This window comes from Carettochelys insculpta, chromosome 14 (genome assembly GCF_033958435.1).
Source record: "Carettochelys insculpta isolate YL-2023 chromosome 14, ASM3395843v1, whole genome shotgun sequence".
In the NCBI taxonomy this organism is placed as follows: domain Eukaryota; kingdom Metazoa; phylum Chordata; order Testudines; family Carettochelyidae; genus Carettochelys; species Carettochelys insculpta.
The window spans coordinates 42,443,439-42,465,913 of NC_134150.1; the positions used below are offsets into that span (position 1 = coordinate 42,443,439).

General features: G+C 40.3%; 1 protein-coding gene across 3 annotated transcripts in view; it reads right to left on the reverse strand.

The window, feature by feature from the left end:
- Positions 1-22,475, reverse strand: part of ANKRD11 (ankyrin repeat domain containing 11) — a 240,614-nt gene that overhangs the window by 196,406 nt on the left and 21,733 nt on the right. For all 3 annotated transcript variants that reach the window (XM_075009252.1, XM_075009253.1, XM_075009251.1), the window contains exon 2: positions 7,895-7,973. The gene's annotated coding sequence lies outside the window, so the exon portion shown is untranslated. The remainder of the gene's footprint in view (positions 1-7,894; positions 7,974-22,475) is intronic.

Genomic DNA, 22,475 nt, shown 5'->3' on the forward strand with positions numbered 1-22,475 from the left:
AGGCAGGGAGTTGAGGGTTTCTCACAAATCAAAAGGGGAACATGATGCTGAAAAATTTGGGAACCACTGGTTTAGACCCTGCTCTGAACTCACTTGCCCACCAAGTCTTCAGAGCATCTGGTGTTACCTGGGTCTCCTTCTGTTTGCAAACTCAATATAAACTGTGCAATGGGTGGTATTAAGTGAACTATTTGCACCTAATGATAAGACATGCATCTTGGGAAAACATGCAGTCTGAGCCATCCTCCTATCCCACAAGCAATATTAAGTGTAAATAGCTCAGAGCAAGGACTACCAATCAACCACCACACACTTACCCTGTGGTGCTACACAAAATGCGAACAGGTAAATGAAATGATTAGTTCCAGATGGCAACAGCTTACATTTTCGATGACTAGCTTCCACATGTAAAAATTTGTTCCTTTTTTGAACCACAAAAATCCCCAAAGCACTTGTACTTTTGGAAAAAGTACCACCCAAGAGAAGAGTTGCATAACAATGAAAGTTGTGACTGGTAAGCTCACTCTATTTCAGTTATAACATCTTTATGAAAGATGAACTATAAGCATGTGTCATTAAGGCCTAGATACAGGGCAGGAATTTCCCTGATGAAAAATAGGCCACGCTGGTTACTGAAGCTAGAAGGAACATTCCAGTACACTTTTCACCTATTTGCTTGCATCATCACTCTGTTCAGTGCAGGACTGGACTCAGTGAACTCTTGATGTCCCTTCAAGTGGTATGATTCTAGGATTCTCAGAAGCAGCAACGATTCAAGAGTCTAGATAGCGTCAACTGATTTAAACTTATAAAAGCCTAACTGCTGTCTCGGAAGGTGATTTTGGCAGTTAAAGTGTTCTAAGCTCTGTAGAAAAGTAATAAATTCAGACACTGAATATAAAAAAAGCATTCTTCCCCTTATGAACAATTACTGTAATGTTTTCTGACCAACTCTAGAACAAACATGGGAAGAAGATAGTATTTGGCACAGAATTAGTCTTTTCCACCTGGTAAAAACTGATTTCAGCTTACTGAAGTTACAGCCTGAGCAACATCATTTTGTGGGAAGTTTTCTTGCTAAACCCAAGAACTGCTCCATTAGGGAAGAGTCATGCTGTCACATTTGCATAGCAGACATATCTTTTGGTGAAAGCAATTAAGTTAGAGCAGAAATCCTCTAACCCTAAGGATATGTCTTCACTATAGAGAACACAGACCCTAACAGTTAATCTTCCTGAGTTCAATTCAGTGTGCCTGGCAAGGATATACTAAAATCAAACTTACAAGGCACCCACGTCAGCACTTCTGCCCCTTGTTAGGAGTAAGAAAAGTCAAGAGGACCAAGCACTCCCACCAACCTCCCTTCGTGGCAATTGCGTGGAAGCCCAAATTAAGATTTATTGACTCCAGCTATGTAATTTGCATAGTTGGAGTTGCATACCTTAGTGCAACCTTCCACTGTAGTGCAGACCTTCCCTGAGGCTATGCAATAAAAGGAGCTCCCCTTCCTGCAGAGCTTCTAAGGTCCACTCCATAGAGGACATTCAGGTGCCAAAGTAGTGAGATAGAAAAAAAAATTCAAATTCCATTTCATTAAAATGCTATGGATTGTAAAAATAGCAGCTTAAGTACTCAAATCAGAAAATGCCACAAACTGAGGCTACATGTTTAATCTGGAGAAAGAAGCTTTAAGCCATTCGATTCCCAACTCTGTAAAAGGATAAACAAAACATGTGCCTAGACCTGGGAGATCCTGAAGAATTGACTTGAATTATATTTGTGTTTAGAAAAGGTTTGAGACCTCCACATGCTGCATTCTTACTAGTTTTAGGTTTCAGTCCATTTGGACCTCAGAGTTGGACTCATGCTAAATAAGGTAGTCTGACTTTTCAGTTGGAGGAATAAAATGGTAAATACAATATTTCTAAAATACTTTAACGGGGCATGTTGTAGAATAAGAGTTTTAATGATACTCACTTGGAATGACTTAGATAACAGTCATCTCAAACTAATTCAAATAAAACCTTCATGCAGCCCTAAAACCCAATGTATTCACTCCATGTAATAAAAATGTTCTGATAGATCTTACACTTTCCATCTGGTTACAATCTCACGTATGGGCTAAATCACAATGAAGGTAAGAGGGCAGTGTACATGGGACTTGAACTACTCCAAAAACAAACGTCAAAGTTACATAATTGCTTTAACACGATTTTTAAAATCTGAATGTTTCTTGTACAGAAATGATTCTACTATTTTACAACCACAGTGCCAGGAGTACAGCAAAAGCATATTTTAACCAACCCACACGTCCAATATTTCTGCTTCTTCAGTGTTACCTTGACTTAGTAAGCCCAACTACAGGTGGTTTTCCTGCTTTCTCATCTTTAACATCTGCTTCAAACACAAAGGAAACAGTAAAACCCTCCCTGAGAATTGGAAACAAATTTTTTTTTGGCAATTGTATGAAAAGAGTCTGTATATTCATCTTGATCACTGCTTCCATGTTAAAAAGCAGAAAATCATCCCACAAAGATTGTAAAATTGAGTGACCCAGTGTATTAACTGGGTATTTTTGTTGGCTCTGGTATTTAGGGTTACAGTACAAATCTAGAGAACTGATCTATCTCCCTGTTAATACCAATATGAAACTCTTAATACAAACCGAAGGTAGGAAAAAAATGTATATACACCCAAGGTTTTTGATGCAAGAATTAAAAACAGGAGCTCTATAATATCCTATAAGGATAGCTGTTACTACATCAGAGAATGATCTATCTTGACAGTGACTCATAACAGAATTTCAGGTGGAGTGTTTAGAACTGGGCAGTTACTGAGTGACCCACCTCTGCCATGAACACTCACAATTGGATTTATATTCGTCCTGGTTCAGAGAGTGCACCCTCACCACTTTGGCTCACAGCCACAGATGGACCTTTCCTCCAGGAACTCATCTAGTTCTTTGTTGAATCCAGTATTACTTTTGGCCACCCATGACAATCTCTCTTGACAAGTTCCACAGGTTAGTTGTGCACTGTGAGAAAAACACAAAAACTTTCCTTGTATTTGTATTAAACCTGCTGCCTTTTCATTTAATTGTGTGACCCTTGGCTTTTCTATTGTGGGAAAAAGTATATGTATTAAACTCCTGTACCCAGTTTTCTATACACATTTACTATTTCACACACCTGTATACTACCCTCAGCTAAGCTGCCTCTTTTGTAAGCCAAACAACCCAAATCTTTAGTCTCACCTTGTATGGAAGCTGTTCCATACCCTCAATCATCTTTGTTACAAGTCTCTGAACCCTTTTAAGTTCTCTTCTGTGATGGGCAACCCCAACTAGACATAGCATTAAAGATGTGGATGCAAAATGGATTTACTCAGTGGCTTTATGTTATTTTCTGTCCAATTTTCTATCCTTTTTCCAACAGTTCCTAGCACAGCTCATTTTAGAGGACATCATTGTGTGTGTGGTAATTATCTTCAACATTCATTACTTTGAACTTAATTTGTTGGCTGTTGACCCAATCCTGTGACACCACTCATTCCTGTACAGACCCTCGGAGGACCCTCCTGTTCACCTCTCTCCACTCTGCAAATTGACTTTCTTCCTATTCTTTGTTTCCTACCTTTCAGACACTTACTGATCCATCAGAGGACTCTTCCCTTTTATTCCATGGCTGCTTCATTACCTCAAGAGTCTTTGGAGAAGGCCTCTTTCTTTCTTCTATTGATATAAAATCTAGTATATTATTTCAACAAAAAACAGTGAAGCTACATCTACACTAGAGGGTTGAGTTGACAAAACCTGTGGAGTATCCAAATTAAAAATGCATTTTGTTGACATACTGTTGCCAGAACTCAGCACTTTTGCGGACAGCCTTCTGCCTCTCCCATGAGGCATTCTGCCTCTCTCAAAATCTGTCAACAAAAAAGCCATATGGACACTCTGGGGGGGGGGGCGGGGGCGCCTTCTGTCGACAGACAGGGCTTCCAAGTCACCTAGCAGCCTTGTCTGCCGCACTTCCAGTTGACCATTCTGTCAAGAGAGCAGCTGAGCAGCCTTGCCGCTCTTTCAACAGAGAGCATCGACAGTGCAATCCGCTTCGTGTGGCTACGATCTGTTGACAGAAGATATGCTGGAAGAGTTCTTCTGACAGCAACTTCTGTTGACAAATCACTCCAGTGTAGACATAGCCTAAACATTTAAATGTTATTGTAATAAAGTTACAATATTTTTAAAAGAATGAGAAAGTGTACCCCAAAAATCAGGCACCCATTTTGTCAAAATGAGGTTGCCTTTATTGTACTATTCCTTCCAAAAGGCAATGTAATTCTGGAAGCATGTATTGAAATTGCTTTTTCACTGTAGGAAGCAGCTTTACAATTGTATCCTTGTCGAGGGTAAGAGTGAAGCAAGACTTAAGCAGCTCAGTTTAACAGGACTACCTTATTCATTCATTTAATCTTACACCTACATGTTCATTATGGTCTCAGTGAAATATTAGTGCCAAAACCACCATCAACAGCCATTTCAAACTCTGCTGCTCAGAGAACGCCTTAACCCCTCTGCTTCTCTAATGAAGATCTTTAGTCAGAATTATACCAGTTGTCAAACTTACACTACAGTTTTGTGCGACAGAAACATTCAAATCACTGAATCTTGGAGCATTAGGCTCAATGTAATGCAGCATCTTCTTTCTGCACCAAAACCAAGATGCAACTAACTTGTTTAAAACAAGTATTTTCAAACAGCTTAGCAACAAAAAATACAGACACTACATTTTACCATGGTATGACTGCCTTGAAGGATTACTTAAATTTCTTTCTTCTCCTTTTAGTTCCCTCCTCTTTTTCCACTCAGACAGGTTTCAGCTACAAGTCTTGTGTTTCTTCCAGAGTGGCAAGATTCAGCGTCATTCTAGTATCCCATAGAAGGAAGTTCCATTATTGTCTGCTGGCTACCAAAAAACCTAAGTCCAGAACTCCCATTAAATCATACTGTTTGACACACGGTTTCCACAGGACAGAGATGCTACGATAGACTGTTACCATAATGTAACTAACAGAAGAAATGGATAACCAAGGCTTAAAACTGAGTTTAACTCATTAAGGAAGAGGCCTGTGCAGTTTCCCCTGTAGACAACCAGGCTGTTTTAGCAGGCAGGGATTCTACTGTAAATACAGCAGCCAGCCTGTTAGACTTTAGTTTTTAAGTATCTACTTTTTTATTCCCAGGTACAGCACCTTGTGCAAATCAATGGTCCAACTCATGGAATGCAGAAGGCAATCATTTTCAAGATGGGGTACAAAGGTTTTGCATTATGTGGAAGGCAGCAGTGCAGCTGTTCCTACTTGATTATCCATTTCTAACGAGCCCAAGACCACCTCTAGGCTATGTATCACTTAAAATGGAGGGAACATCACCCTCCACTAAGAGCGACTAAAAGATACGGCTAGTTCAACAAGCTTCAGGCAGCTCTTCACGAGTCACTGATCTCATTAAGACCTTGGGCTAATATAGAGATGATGTACACATGCATGAAGGCGTGCTGGTGATATTACGTGCTAAATTGCTATGACCAAATACACGGACTTCCATTGTGTGTATTAAACCCACTAGTCTACTTCTGCAATGACTTTTTTAAAACCTGGCATCTCTGGGCATCCACCAATTTATTTTTTTGTATTGGTCACATTTTTAATTCCCTCCACGTACACATCTCCTCCAGCTCCCATAACTCAGACCAGGTGGGCAAGAGGTCCTTAGGACCAATCACCAATTTAAAAATGGGATGTCATGATTCTGCACATTTAGCAACAGCAGCTCTCCCACTGGAAAAATGGCCTTTGATAGGAAACGCCTTGTGGCAGCAACCACTCCTTCATATAGTCTGGACTGCACAATGCACGGTGTGGTACTACACACCATGTCCAATTTCCAATGTTATAAACAATGCATTACTTTTAGTCCTAAAAGTTTGAGCTAAGTTTAAAATATTTTTTCTTGTATATAATACTGAAATTTTGTCATTTCCTCACTACTATTCTCTCTCCAGCTAAGTCACCTATACTTGGACTCACGGCAGTGAGATTTTACACAGTCAAAGAACACAAAATACAGACTCCAAGTTTTACTCTCATTACCTCAAATTGAATGGAAAATTCCATATTTGGGGTAGAAGATATTTTTGACCAGTTTTTACAGGGCAGTGATTGTACCACGTATGTCAAGAACATAGACTTTACACACATACATAAGCTTAGGTAATCACTAAAATTTCCTTGCAGGTTAAAGTTAATGATGAAAAAATAAGTTATGCTTTAAAAACCAGTCTCAAAACGCAATTATTCAAACTGAATACTGTTTATTCAGAATTTAAAAGAATATAACAATCATATCAAATTACGAAGTTGGCCTGGTTTGTTAAGGAACAGTGTTCTTCATTTGATTTTCATGTGGTGCAATGCCATGAAAACACAGCTGAATACCAGTTAGACAAGTATTTATTGTACATAGAGTAAGAGACCTATTGCTGTAACATACTTTAATTACTACACTCAATTCCTGTAGGGAAGAAGGGCTGATGACCAGCCTGTGTTATGTTTCACTGTGAACAATTTTTATAAATAATATTCACCAAGGGAAAGTGAAATTGCTTGTTTCTGTCTGCATATGCTGGAATATTAACAGTCCAAGTACAATATGATTTCTTTACAAAACTTAGAATGGAAGAAAAACACACCTCAAATTGGCAATCAGACCAACTGATTCAGTGGATATCCATGTCTATACTAAGTCATATATTATATATACACACACCATTACTACTATCAATGACAACTAGATTACAATTTAAATTCAGCATACATCAAAAGCAAACCAAGTATCTAAACTTTCAAGACCCAACACACACTCTAGGGTTTTTATTACATTCCTTCAACATAATATTTGACAACCAGTAGACAGGCAATTTCCACCCTGGCCTGATAGGTCACAACCAGGCAGAGTCAAAAATTGCAACTTTGTATAATGGAAAAGTGGAAATGACCAGCTTTTCATTAGGATTCTGCTCTCTGAGACTGCCATTACCAAACAAAGATCAATTTTACTGTTTGTAGTACTTTGCTTCTCAAAGCACAGCAATACACCCTTCTCCTATAACCTCAAAACTAAACTTAACAGAAGTTGCTTTCTGCATTCCACTAAGCACTCCTAAGTTTATATGTATTAAAAAAAACACTATGAATTCCTGTATGTAAGGATCTTATGAAAATGCGAGTCTCTGTGTATGAAAAGTGGTGATTTTCCAATGCCTTCCTTTATTAGCATCATGCAAACCTTAGAAGTATAAACATCAACTCTCTATTTAACTTCCATTTACCCTTAATAACAACCAGCAGAAGAAATGTAAGGAAACAAATTCATAATTCAAAGTCTCCTATTGAAGAGCTTTTGGGGAATCAGAAGTAGGAAAAAAGAGTCACGACATATTGTGCAAGGATACTAAGTACCTTACTGACTAGCAGCCATGCACACTATGAACTTTCCTTGAATTAGACAAAAACCAGATACCACATAGTCCATTAGAACAAAATTAAGGGACCCGCTTTCATTCAGTGTCAGGAAAATGTTTGCTGCCTTTAAGCCTTTTTTTTTTTTTTTTTTTTTTTTTTTAAATAACCATGGACACTTGTTAGGATAAAATTTAATTCTGTATCTGAGCTATTTCATAAAAAATCTAAAAGGTTTATATTCACTATGAAAATATCAGAAAGGTGAAAGAGAACAACTTCACAACGGTACCATGGCTTCCCCTACCCAGTTGACAGAAAAAAACAAAACAAAAGAAAATGATTCAAACAAAAAGGAAGTAATGCAAATATTTACCGATTCCATAGCGGAAAGTTGTTGCTAGCAGAGCATATATAAAATCCAATAGAGGCGTGTCCCAAAGCAGCTGTGTATTCTGAAACACAAGACTAAAATCAGTACATGTCAATACTAAAACACAGTTAACCTCCAATTTCATTTAAAAGCATACCAGGCATTCAAAAGGAAACGTACTAAATAAATACAACAATGACAAAAACAATACCTTCTTTTTGTGTTTATTCCTATGACTTTTTACTCTAACAGCATTTTGTCATGATTGGAACAAGGACTGGGTTTCATGGCAGGCTTAAATGCACATCAGCAGCCAATATTTAACAGATAGCCAAAAGCAGTTCAGGTATTATTACATGCACTCAACTATCTCAAGAAATTGTTTTTGGTTTTGTAGTCACGCTTTCCTATTTCTTAAAACATACTCTTCCCTGGTGCTGAGACACCCCAAAGTACATATCAAAGTAATTGACTCCACAAGGGGAAAAGGTTAAAGCGACTATATGCTGTCAAATCCAATAATCTGAAAAACATACCCTGACCTCTTTCCATTTTAGTAATTTTAGGTGTTACCTAGAATTAACAAGAAAATTCTGACAAAAATGTGACTTTTTAACACTGGTATCCTTTTAATTTGACATATTCAAGAGTAGCAAGTTGTTGATTACAAAGACTGGCCCTTTCATTCTTCTTCCAGCACTTTAAAAAAAATAAATAAAAAAAAGCAGCACTCTATTTGGTGATGATCTTTCATGGGACAGACCCACTTCAGATCCTGGAAAATTCAAAGAATGGTTGTCAATGAAATTCCAATATTGGAGTATTTTGGGTGGTGGTCACAAACTACCATCAGATTCCTTGACATTTGAGTACAAAGGGGAACTACAATGATCAATTGGATAACGAAGTTAGTGGGGGTGGGGGGAATGTTGGCATAGACTTTCCACTCAGTCAAAAAAAAAAAAAAAATCACACATATCCTCACAAACTATAATACTACCTCAACAACGTTTTAGACTACCAGAAATATTTGTTTTAGTGCAAAGACATGTTAAAAATAAAGCAAAACCCATTGTGCTGACTTCTTTCAAACAATTCCCTTCACACCCTTGAGCTTCTGGGTGTCACTCCAAAGACCAGCTGTCCTGAAATCAGCTTTAAAAGCTTCTTCAAATAAAGGCAGGCTGCTTTGAAGCCTTGGTATCATTACACATCTTGAATATGGTGTTGTGAGCATAATTCAGAAAAAAATAATTTGCATGCAGAAGAATCTGAACCAAACATAAGTAAATAATGATCTAGATAACATGGAACAGTAGCATCAAGAACAGACTGTTCTACATGAGGAGAACCTCAGTTTTTTCAACAGTGAAAGGGGCAAAATTGGGCCATTTATTACAAGGACTTTCCGTCTATAAACCAGTCAAGCAATCATGTTAGAACACATTTTCAATCAGCGATCTGTGGAGTCCTTGGGTTCCACAGACTAAGATTTCCAAAGCAGCCTGCACCTCCATTTGAGATAAGGAATTAGCAAATGAAGAAAAGTTGAAAACAACTGCATTAAAAGGTATTTACTAGAATCACATAAAGAAAATCTTCCACGAGACTGCACACAGCAACCAAAACACTTAATTTCTAAGGCTCATTCCCCACTGCTTCTTGCAGTGAGACTATTTGGAAACACCAACAGCAAGAGTGTGCCATTTTATCCTTCCATTTAAATGGCTAAATCAAATATGACCTTTTTAAAAAAGGGAACTTCTTATCTGATGGAAACATTCAGACATTCATTATTTTAAGCCCTGTCTAGGAAGGACCAGACATACACGAGCACAAGAAAATTACTTCTCCACACTTAAAACTTGTGTTGGAGGTACAAAGACTTAGGAGTACCATTCTGCTGAAATCCTAAGGGCTCTAGATACACAGCAAACCAAAAAACATACATTATGGCAACGGAATCCTTTACCAAACTTGTCCAAAGCTTGAAGTTTGTTTTGGTCAAGGTCCCTTAAACTCAGTACATGTCTAAAAGAAAGGTGACTTATGGACATTTTCCTATACAAGTCATTCTGTTTCACTTCACAAAAGCAAATCTTTGGTACTTTTTAAAAATGATTATATCCCTTTCACAATGCTGAGAATTATGTTCGGACAGCCTCTCTTCTATTGTTTTCAACTCTAGCCTAAAACACAGCATGGGACAGAATTCTGCCTTACTGATTCACTTTTAAGTTACTGGGAGCACGCAAGCATGTTTTTAGGTGTGTTTTGGCAAACTGCCATCTTTTTATATAACTTGCTTCTAGTGACAGATTTCACACCTCTCAAATCTGGATTCTCTCAAGTATACTTGTTCTTGGGACACTGGGACCATGATTTCTCCTTCTTGCTAAGTAGTAACAGACCTAGAGAAATCAGAAAGCTCCCCATCACCCCAGCTCCCCTCCTCTAACAGAAAAACCTTCTGCACTTTAGAGAATGGGGATTGGAAATCCTTAGCATGCATGCCAAGAGTGGCACATGAGACATTTTCCACAAGCACGCAAGGTAGGAGCTCAGCCCTGCCCCTCGTCCCACATGCTGTTGTGAGCTACTAACCACCACCTAATGGATAAATCTCCGCATCTTCACATATTTATTAATGAAGCTGTTGTAAACAGGACTATTAATGACTTTAAAAAGTATCACTGGCACCTGGACCGTATAGAGGCCAAATTTCAGCACTTCACCTCAGAAAGATTGCTGACCTCTGCTGCAGAATACAAAGCTGGAGATAGGAGAACAAAGGTCAGAGTCCAGTAACTATATAACTCCCATTCAAGTTTTATTGGGAGACATGGAGGTGTTAGGAGAGAAACCAAGCACTAACTTCCTAACCTGCACTACAACAACCATCTAAACAAGTACATCCACCAAGCGATAATGGAATATTTAATACAAACTAGTGACTTAAGTAGATGTTTCCACAAAGTCCAAAAAGGTAGCTGGCCTTTGCATTGTAAAAACTGTAAGAAGAAATAGTAGCAGATTGGGTAATTGCAGCAGATTGCCAACAGCAGTGTGGCTAAAGGCAACCAAAGACAGGGTGGGGGAGGGGAAGAGGGAGAGAAATCAAGATGCCACCTCCCAATAGCTTCTAAACAAACAACACTATTCAGGCAGCACCTACCACCCAATTCTGCCAATTCTATGGGCATGTGCATGCAATGCCTTTGAACTGGGAGGAGTCACACCCTGAATTACTCTGACTTTCACCCTATATTTGTAGGCTGACTCATGCACCTGCAAACAAAGGTTCTGTGGCAGCCTGATGTCACTTAGCTACCCTCAAAGAATAACAGCCACTGATCACCACCTACTGTAATATGGAAACATTTGTGACTTGTCTATTTTGATTTTGCAAGATGTGCCTTCAGATATCACGTACCCCATTAATCCCACTTCTTACCTTTATCCTTCACTTTTTCAAACAGCCATCCTTCTCCCAATCATCCTTGCTCAGCAACATCCCTCTTTGCCCAACACCAATACTGCTTTTCCCCTGCTGATCCCTTCACTGGAAGCAGTCTGTGATTCAGGTGTTTCCTTTATATGTCGTTCCATGATGTGACAGTACTAGGGATCCATCTATGTACAATTTATGAATTCCAGTTGGATTTTACGTTTATGCTTTACAGCTGTATTTTGCTGCAGTCTTACATGATAGCAAGTGTGATAAGGGAGGGGCCCATGGCTGCGTGTCTCAGAACGAGATAGGTAAGGACCATCAATAACTGAAGAACTTTACCCTGGCAAAACAATGGGGCAGTCACAGTTGTGATAAACTCAGCTTAAGTCTAGACTCCAGGGAACTGGGCGAGGATGACCAGGACCAGATCTATACTACAGTCTTGAATCCACATAACCATGTCACTCTGGGGTATGAAAAATCCATACCCTGAGTGATATAGTTATACAAACTTAACCCCCTGCATAGCCAGTGCTGTCAGCAGGAGAGCTTCTCTCTCTCCTGAGGACACGGGAACTTCCTTTGGGGGAGGTGGATTAACTACACCCCCAGGACAACTTCACTCAAGTGCTACAGCTGTGATAATGCAGCATTTTAAATGTAGCTCTGTCCCAAGCAACAGACCATCAACAAGGAATCCTGATCACCTGAGAGAGCTTGAGGCTGATCAGAAGGACCACATGACAAAGGGGGCTGGAAATCCACAAAAGGGCCTCTCAGTACAGTAATAAGCCTGTGCCAGAAGGAGTATAACTGGAGCACCAACAACCTACTGACCAAATCCCAAAGAATGCTCATCACCAGTGATGAAATGGAAAAGGAATTTCATATATCTTGTTTCTTATTTTGTATTATCTGTCTATTATGTAGCATCTGAAAGTAAAGAGAGCAATAGGCTACAAAATCCCTCTGCAAAATCTTTTCCCTTATACCCAAGGAGTTAAACTATAAACCAGAGTATGCAATAAGGCAGGGCCCTAAGGAAGGTGTTTCTAAGCTACTCGGGAGCCTGAGGTTCTAGCTGTGGTCTGGGGGCCTATGGCAGCAGCACCACAGGGCCCCTTTTCCAAAAACGGGTGCCAGACAATGTCTGTGCCAAGAGACCAAAGAAACAGTCATGGACCTACTCATGCCCTCCACCCCACCTCCAATATGCTATACAAACTCCACAGCCCACCTCTGCCACAATAACGGGTTTTCTGCACATAAAAGCCAGAGCATGCATTGGGGGTAGCTAGCAGGGCAAACCCCTGGGACCCATGCCACAGGGGTCTCTCACAAAGTTTATTACTCCAGCTTCAGCACAGGGTGGTGGGGCTCAGAGCCCCAGGCTTCAACCTTATGCAATGTGGCTTAGGCTTTCTCCCTGGGGTCCCAGCAAATGTAATGATGGCCTTGCTTAGCAGACTCCCTGAAGCCTGCTCTTAACCTCCCAGGGAGCCCTAGTTGAAAACCACTGCCCTAATGTAATCCTATACTGAAAACTTTTATACCCATTTATTCAAAATCTAATTAAAGTAAAACAGATAAGGTTACTATGTGTTACAATGCACAAAAGACAGTATGATTGGCCAAATAAAGCTTAACCTTTGCTAGTATCACAACTAAAGTGAGAAAGCTAAGTATGTCTAGCGTTAAATTATTTTTCTGCCACTTATTTCTCCTGCTCGCAGACTAGTTTGTCAGGTATACTAGTTTGCTAATCTTGTTAACTCAAGTCCTTACTCTCAATAGAAGAACACTTCTCCTCCAACTGTCAATAAGGGAGAAGCTGTTACATCAATAGCTTTGTCTTCTTTCAATACACTTTTCATAACAATTCTGAAAAAACCATTCTTCGAAAGAAACATGGGCATCATACTGATTATTCAAAACCAGAAATAACTCATCTTCTATCTAAACAAAGACCGGTAAGTGGCATTTTCAAAAACTAAAGAAACTTGGAGATCCTCATTTGCTTTTACTATTCCATTTTTAAAAATTTTCCATCAATTTTAGAGGATAACATTTCTACATAGCTTTCATCCAACTTTTCAAGCACTTAGAACAAAACCAACATGAAGAAACCAAGACATTTCTTCTCTAGCACCTGGTTAATGCCTATGTTTATATACCACAGTCCCGAAACTACGGTTGCCTGGATCATTTGCTGGTGTCAGAGAGTGCTGTTTGCTTGCATGACTCACATCCCATCTGCTTCTAGGTCTCTAAGACCTTTACTGCAAATCAACTGCCAACTAGGATGAACCAGTTCGCTGCTTCTCCTAGGGGGTCAACCGCTACCAACAGGAGTGACACTGACAACCACCAGCTGGCAAGAAATATCCAAAGAGTAGGGGGGAGAACTAGGAAACATGCAGGGAGACAAAGGGTGTGGCAACAGGAGAGGGATGGGCTGGGTATGGAGAAAAAGAAAACCAGGGAGCAGTTGAACATTTTCAGGGAAGCACAAGGAAAGACTGGAGACACAGAGAGCAAAAAGGAGATTGATCAACCCTTTTCAAGAAAAACAAAACAACTAAAGGCACACAACTACATTCAAAAGTACTTGCTTACTGTTTCTCTTCCATGTTAGCAATTCTTTTACTGTCAGATGGATGCTTTGCACTTGTGAGTGGGAAGTGCAGCAGTATGGAAGATGACAAAGATCTTGCATTTATATATCTCCTTCTACCCTTAACTATGCTATGGTTAAATGTTCCCACCACAAGATAACAGTTCTATGCTGAAGTTATCCGCTTACAAAAAATGAGCAAATAAAGATGGCCCGTAGCACAAAACTCAAAGCTGAACTTCAGCCATCCCATCACCGGGCTTCTTACCCTAGTGCCAGAAAATCATTGCATTCATTTCTCAAATTGCTACCAGAGATCCAAACAAACCCCGTCCAATGAAACAAGAAAATACAATTTTTAACAGATTGTGTCTGACATTCTCTTTCCTAGAAGATAATGCTTAAGTAACATGTGTAGGTGCACCAAAAACCGATCACATTTATGTAATTACTGTGCATAACCTGTACAATATTAATGGAGTCTTGGTAAAACTTAGAAAAATCCAGATAATTATATTCTGAAGTAATTCAACAGATTTCTTTTTACAAGCGATAAGACTTAAGGGAATAACTTCAGCGCAGGAACGTCCAACACACAGCTCACAAGCTGGATTTGGCCTACTAGATAGACTTCTGTATTTCTTGTCGTATTCAGATTACAGGATCCAAATTTTCATTTTTTAAAATGCTCCTGCACCTCCTGGATCTGAGCTATTCAAAGGAGATACTTAGACGAATGAAGTCTACATGCACCTAGCTCAGTAAATTTCAGAGGTTACTGTTCTAGGAGTTTATGTAACATTTAATCTGTTGGCAGCTTTAAAGAGTTTTTCCTAATAACTTTTTCACACTCACTTTTATTTTACTTCAAATGTAATGCCTCAATAGCTAAAATGACTAGACTCCTTTCTGTATGTGCATATTGATTGTTGAACAGTAACATGCATGATACCGAACTGTATTTTCAAAGACTGCTGCTCTAAAGAAAACATCAGGGAGATCATATTGCAACATGACATTAAAATGGTAGAATTTCCAAATTTCTCTACAATGAAAGGATATTAAGTAGTAAGTGGGGAAACCTAGTTAAGTACTTAATCATTAAAAATCAATCGTCTGGCCTCCTCAAGTCCTCCTACCAATCTCTATTCTACAGTAGAAGAATATTAGTATGACGTGCACTGTTGACCAGGCTTTTCCCACTGAGGATTCTGATTTTATCTGCTGCCTGTACTGCACTGTTTGCCACCCAGTTGTACGGTGCACTGCGTGGCTTTTCCTTGCCTTTTCTCTGAATGTCAGATTAAGCCAAGTATAGGCACTCTCAAAGTTCCATTAGAAACATATAGCACCTTACATATTTACTGTACCCAAGTTAGACTCTTTCTGCTTTTCATCTTCAAAGTACCTCACAACCACAGGATGTCAAACAGGCAAGAAATACTCTACTTTTCCCATGTTGAAATTAAACACAGACTATTTATGTCACTTAAGGCAGACAGTTAAATTCCGAAATAGATGGCTGATTGGTCCTCCCAGCTAGTGAGATGGTGATGTGCTACAGACTGGTGGCATTGGGCAAAAAGGATAAAGCAGAATGAGATTCTTCTCACAACTATATCAGAGATACAGAACTTGAGTCACAACAAAGGGCGTATGAGAAAAATTCTTAGGAGTGAAAAAACGTAGTGTTTCCAAGAATTCAGAATCTAGCAGACTAACACCACGTAACATGCACTTTTTCTTTCTGACAATGATGTGGAAGCACAGAGGACTAAATTGTGCTTCAAGGGGCAGGTCCACAATAGTGGAGAAAGTCAATCTAAGATATGCAACTCCAGCTACAAAAATAGCATAGCTAGAGTCAACGCACCTTAGGTCAACTCTCTCCACTGTCCCCACAGCAGGAGATTACTGGGAGAAAAATCTATCAACTTTCCTTACTCCTTGTGACTGAAGTATCAAGGTCGACTGGGATGCCCAGAACATTTAAGTTAGTGTGTCCCTACCAGACGTGCTAAATCCAACTTCTGAAAAATCATGAGCAGAAGCATCAATCTGCTGAGTGCAGACAAGCCCAAACAAACAACCAAACCCAAAGAGCCCACAGCAACTCCACAACAAGCCACTGTGACAGGACTGAAAGAAACTGACAGGAAGCCTTTCACCTTCAAACTACGAACTAACAGAAGAAAATACCAAGAGCACATTGCTTTAAACAGCTTAGCAGCAGATCAAATTTTGATTTCAGAGACAGTAACTTCCATTTTATGATATAAAAGCAAGGTGGATGAAATCAACACTGGATTTAACAGCTTGGTTTAGATTAGGGGTGGCCACATGGAAATTTTGTGCATGTTCCAGGGGCACAACACTATAGCATAATCATTCAAAACAGAAAAATGAAGCATAAATTGATAATTTACTCCTCTAAAGTCATTCAACATCCTGCAGCAATCTGGCTTAGTGAGGTATCTGGCATTGGTTTTGCTTGCACGAGTAGCGTATGTCTGCTCCAACAGTAGATGTAGCAATGCAAAGTAATCCCAAAAAACGTTTGCTCATAAGGATAGATCTCAATTTTGTTGTAACACCTTTCATTCTTGAAAACAGTTGTTCACAGCAACAGGTATTGCCAAAGAATGAAACAAACCTATGAGCATATTGAGACAGATTTGGATAAGTCTCTGAGGAAACATACTGTTACATACGGAGGAAACTATAGTTTCAGTAAGTTCAGAGCCAGGGAGAGCGCACTGGACAGAGCCCTCTATTTTCAGACAAAAACAGGCTGAGGCCTCTACTTTGATTGTTTCCTAACTGTCTCCCACCAATGCCCATCACATAACAGCTGCTGAACAATAATCACATTTTATCTAATTGAGTAGACCCTTGAGCTGGGATATTGGGAGGCCATGTTACCGACCTGCCAACTCTGCATGGGGAGGAAAAAGAGCACACAAGGGCTCCCTATCAAAACCAAGCATGTTGGACCTCTCCCTCTGCCCCAGAGGAACCCTCTCCTTAGTCCTGCCTTGACGCTGAGCTTGTCAAACGGAAACAGAGTGCAAGGTGTGTGGGGGGGAGGTATTTGCTGATATTGGGTTCAAAAGCCCTGCCCCCACTCTGAGAGGAAATCAAAGACGACTCCCCAGTTTGCCTTGCAACAGCCTCATCACACACATTGCATTCTGCCTCCACACACCTCCCACCCCCTCTCCACACTGTGCCTCCACTACCCCTCCCCCCCGCTGCGTGGTGGCCCCACCACACACACCCCCAGTGGCTTCTTCCCCCACCAGGCCCCCATAGCTATACCACCCCAGGGGAGCTCCTCCGTACACAGCTGACTTGGCCCTTACCCAGATCCCTCTGCCATGTGCCAGAGGCTCCCATGCCTGTGCTGCATCAGCCCCTCACCAGCCCAGTCCTATCCCTCACCTGGGAGTAGCTGCAGCGCTTGTGGCTGCTCCCAGCTAGTGCTGCCCACACCTCCTTCTTGAGCTCCTCATTCTCTGCCAGCACACTGGCCAGTAAGACCATGGGCTCCTCCACCCCCACCTACATAGCCACCAACCAGCTCAGTGTGCACCAGCTACAGCCTCCAATGCTGGACAGCATAGGGCAGGAAATGAGAGCCAATGTCTATGGGTGTCCCAAAGGAAGCAGAACTGCCAAAGTACCACATAATGCAGGGACCCACAGGACAAGGGTTCAGTGTGTGACTCGAGCACATAGCAACCAAGTCACAAAGGGCAGGGTGGAGGCGGTCAAACACATCACACGAGGACCAGAGGACGTGTTGGTGCGTGGGTGGACTGAGTCTCCTGGGGCACTGTTTCCTCGTAGGAGGGGGTGCGTGCTGAGGACTTCTGGTAGGACAGATACTGATTGGTTGGCCCCACAGCCCGTCTCAGCCCCTCAGGCTGGGCTGCAGAAATGGAGCTGCAAGCTGCCACGGGGAAAAGGCTGCCGTGGTGGACACACATCTACTTTCCTCCAAACAGAAATGTTAAGGAAAGAATGGATTTCAGTGAGGGGTGTTTGAGGCTGCACTCCTGGAAATATAGAAGACATGAGTTTATACTTCGATGATAAGCTCCATTACCTCATCAGATAAAAAACACCTCAGACAGTTTAGGGGATTTTAAACAAACGTCTAGAAGTAATCCACAGCACATTCTACAATCATACAAGGGGAAGTCAAACAATTACTTGCTTGGCCTGATGTGATACCATATAAACTGGATGCTACTGAGCCCGCATATTCCTCACGATGTTGAAAGAGGAAATTACTACATATAGTGGCAGCATGTTAGAAGTCAAGAATCTGAGAAATGGTTCATGGAGAAAGCCATGAGATTACAGCATTAAATATTCCTTTTACCTACAAATTACAACACTCCAGGGAGTATTTATAGACATTCAATCTCAGGGACAAAGGAGATTATATTCCTATTAGGTTATGGCAGCAAAATTAGTTCTTAAAAGGTCTGAAAGACAAACCCTGATTTATGCAGAATGAACCAACAACCTCTCAGAGTACTGTAATTGTTAAAGAAAAATTCAACCACTGGCTTTATCACCATTAATGATTAGCTTATTTAAAATGCCAGTCATATTTTTGTATCAAATCTGAAAATAGGTTTGTCCCACCTACACTGACAGCTCAACCATTTCAGCTCTCATTGTCAGGAAACCTACAGTTGACTATCAGTGTTATGCATATATCAATTTTACAGAGAAACCAACAGCATGCGAAGGGTCAATAGTAATGTTTTAATTTCACAGCCACCTCATGAGAATAAACCCAAAAAGCTAAAACAATTTTCATTATATGTAGGCTTTTTAATTGAAAATTCTTATGTCACATGACAAGCATTTTCACACTTTTGTATCACAAGGTTCATTTTTGGTAAAGGTCTACTACAGCATTCAATGTCTTAAAATACTTGTGTCAATGCTGCTTTGCTTTCATTGTTTAAAAAAAAAACCAAACCTCAGGAAGCCATGTATGAGCCAATATATAAAATCCATTTAACTGTGGAATTGATAGATACTTTACCAGCAGCTATCAGCCACCGAGAAGGGCTGAAATTTTCCCAGTGATTGAACTAACTGAAGATTGGGAAATACAAAGTATCCCCCTGATACAACTAACAGCCTAGGAAGACTGCAACTGGAGAGAATTCTTGGATTGTCATAAATACAGGCAATGTCGATTTACTAGTCTGAAGGAGGTCTGTAAACGAGCATGATACCCTTGGTCTCAAGCTGCTGTATATGTTTAAGTCTTACCTGAATTTTTTCCATTAGATTTATGTCACTGTTAGAAGAGTCTATTCAAAGACCCCGTTACCTTTACCACAACTATAAAAATAAATCTTACAGCTTGATCACAAAGCAGAAGAGAAGCCCCACCCCCAGACCTCTACTCTCTGTTCATGTTTCCTACCCCAAAAAGCACCAAGATGATCATTTTATTGGAGGTATTCCTAGAGTTCCAATAAACAAGGTATGGGTATTATTCAGGTTGTCCCACCTCAGATCTGAAAGCTAGCTCCAATGAGTTTTGTTGTTGAAATATTTTACTTTCATTTCCAATTTGTTACCATGCATTCATCATACGATTTATGCAGATTTGACAAACTGATTTAATGACACTTCAGACTTCTGGAGATCCTAGAAAATGGCAAATTCCCAACTCTGGATTCTCTTTAGAAATTTGTACACTTTTACTCTTTCTTTCTGTGACTGTAACATTCCAGCAGTCCATAAAGAAGGGAGATTATTCATTTCAAAAAGATCAAGAAACATATAAAAATTATACGGTTAGAACACAAAATAAATTTCATGTTGCCAAAAGAAAGTTACCATCACCTGCCATAAACATGCAGTCAAAGTACAAGGCAGGGTCTATGAATGTTGTATTGATTTAATATATGATCTTTTATAAACCACTGCAACAATGCACACAACAAAACTTTTTAAAAGTTACAAATTAAATTTCTTTTAATCTATTGGCCAGTTTCTCTAAATCAAAAATTGTCATTCTCTAGCCTTATGAATCTATCAGAATTACTAATCCCCAAAGTTACACAACCACTCATTGTTCCAGCCTAGAAAAAAATCTGAAAACCATCTGAAAAGTACTTGGAACGAAAGAAAAATGGAGATGTCACAGGAGTTCCAGCACTTAGCAGAACCTGAAAACTTCACACTGTTTTAGTAGCTGTTTTTTCCTGTTGGTTGTGAGGTGGTAGAAAGAAGTGAAGCAAACCTAAATAGTTTCTAGAACAACAAGAAGTCTTGTGGCACCTTATAGACTAACAGATATTTTGGAGCATGAGCTTTCGTGGGCAAAGACCCGCTTTATCAGATGCATGAGAAATAGTTTCTATCGTACTTAAGATGTTTCTACTTTATGTATACAACTAAAAATTTACAGAATGTGGCAGACAGGCAGCGCACTTCAAAAGCCTATTGGAAGACAAATATACTGGGAGCTGTGTCAGTGTCTTCTCATTCCCCACCTCAGCTCTCACAGCGCAGCCAACACCCAAGGTAGGCAGCTGAGGCTTGTTAAGAATCAGTCTGCAGCAAAAAGACTAACCAGATACCTGCAGTGGCTTAAGGCCTTCTGCCTCACTATGAAAAGCTGAGGAGTGGACCAGGAAGAGAGGCTGGGGGACTGAGACTTAGGAGAGAGAGGCAACTCAGCTAGGTATTGGGGGAGGGTGCGCTCACTGGTGGGAAGTAGTGGGAGAAGTGGCCCAGGGAAAGTCTGTTGTGTTTGGGGCAGAGGAAAAGCTCCACCAGCCGCCTCCTATCTATGATCCCTGGGCTAGAACCTAGAGTAGTGGGCAAGCCTGGGCTCCCTCTACCTTAGTAAAAGGACAGGGGTATTAAAGCCTTCTGACAGGGTCTTGCACCCCATCTTGGGACTTGCCTATATTAAGAATCACTCGGTAAATGGAGACCCTTGACTCAGAGAAGACCCAAGGCAGTGCAAGGGCCACTGTGAGTCTGAGGCACCAAATAAAATCCTAGAAGCACAGATCCCCTAGGGGGCCGATAAGAGACTAGTCACAAGAAATACACAATTACGTTTTTGCCCTTATCTTTTCCTTATGTGGATCATCCCTGTGGCTTGACTGTTTGGTGACAATTTAAAACGTAGTTCCTGCAATTTCCTTTACGAGCCTTATATTATAAACTATAATTTGTCCTGCTGAGCTAGCAAACAGAGGCAGGATTTGTTCTGTCACTATAGAGTACATGTAGTTTTTGGTTTCATTCATTTTGCATAAAGTAACAAAATCACCACTGATTTCAAGTACGCAACTCTACTTTCCTAAAGGTAAACAAAATCCAAGTCCATTGACAGGTTGCTGACAAGGAAACAGAGGAACCAGCACAAACTACACTTGGAAAAAAACATCTTGCTTCTTGACAGCACTACTTACCCCAACATACCATCACTTTCCTAGATAGGAAATAAAAACAAGACTTTTATGGGACAGAACAGCTATGACCCATTGGAGCATGAAACAAGAAAATCAAGGAGCCCACAGATCTTTTGGCCCTGGCACCTCAAATAATCCTCTACATCTTTGTAATTTTTCCTTTAAAGGACTGCAAAGCCAGACCTCAATATGCTGATTTTTCTGACCTTTACAGCTTTGTCCAATATCTGCCAAAGAATATCTGCAATCAAGCATACACAGATCATTTAGAGGAGTAATCAGGCTAAGTACAATATTATGTTCAAGAAATAGTGCAGTCTCTCGCTTTAAAGCTGCATCTCATTAGCCAGCATTGAATTCTGTTGCCCAACAAAAATACAAACATGCATCTTGAACACAAGAAGGAAGTACTTCTGACGACATCCAGCAACTCAGAGCAGGAACATCACTTCTGCTTAAATATGAATTGGTTGCTACCCCAGATATATTTGAGACCTGATATATACCTTAATCTTGGGAAAACCCAGCTATGTCCCTCTGCACTGTGAAAAATTCACACCTAGAAGTAGTTAAACTAACCCAAGCTCCTGCGTAGGCACTATTGTAGGCTGATGCAAAAAAAAAAAAAAATCTTCTGTCAGCCTAGCTCTCAGAGGAATGAATTAATTACAGGCAAGGGGAAAAACTTCCTTTGTTGAGTTAAGTGTCTACATCATAGCACTACAGGGCACAACTACACTGCTCTACTGGAGACAAGACCTGAACATCAAAACTTCTAGTGTCCCCAGGCTAATTTTCATGCATAATGCCTTCAAGCTACTTTTCTTGTCAATTAAGCAAGCAGTCTCTTAAGCCATTTTTACACAAATATGGAATCCCACAATGCCATTTTCAGTTCCTCTTTCCAAAGTGGGATGGTTTATACGAGTCTTGAAACCTGCATGCAGAGGAGGGAGAAAGTCAGGAAAAGTAGATTCTGTATCTCAACACCTCTCTGAATCCCACTAGAAATAGAAGCAAGCCACCTCTCCAACCTCAGGCAACAAAGGT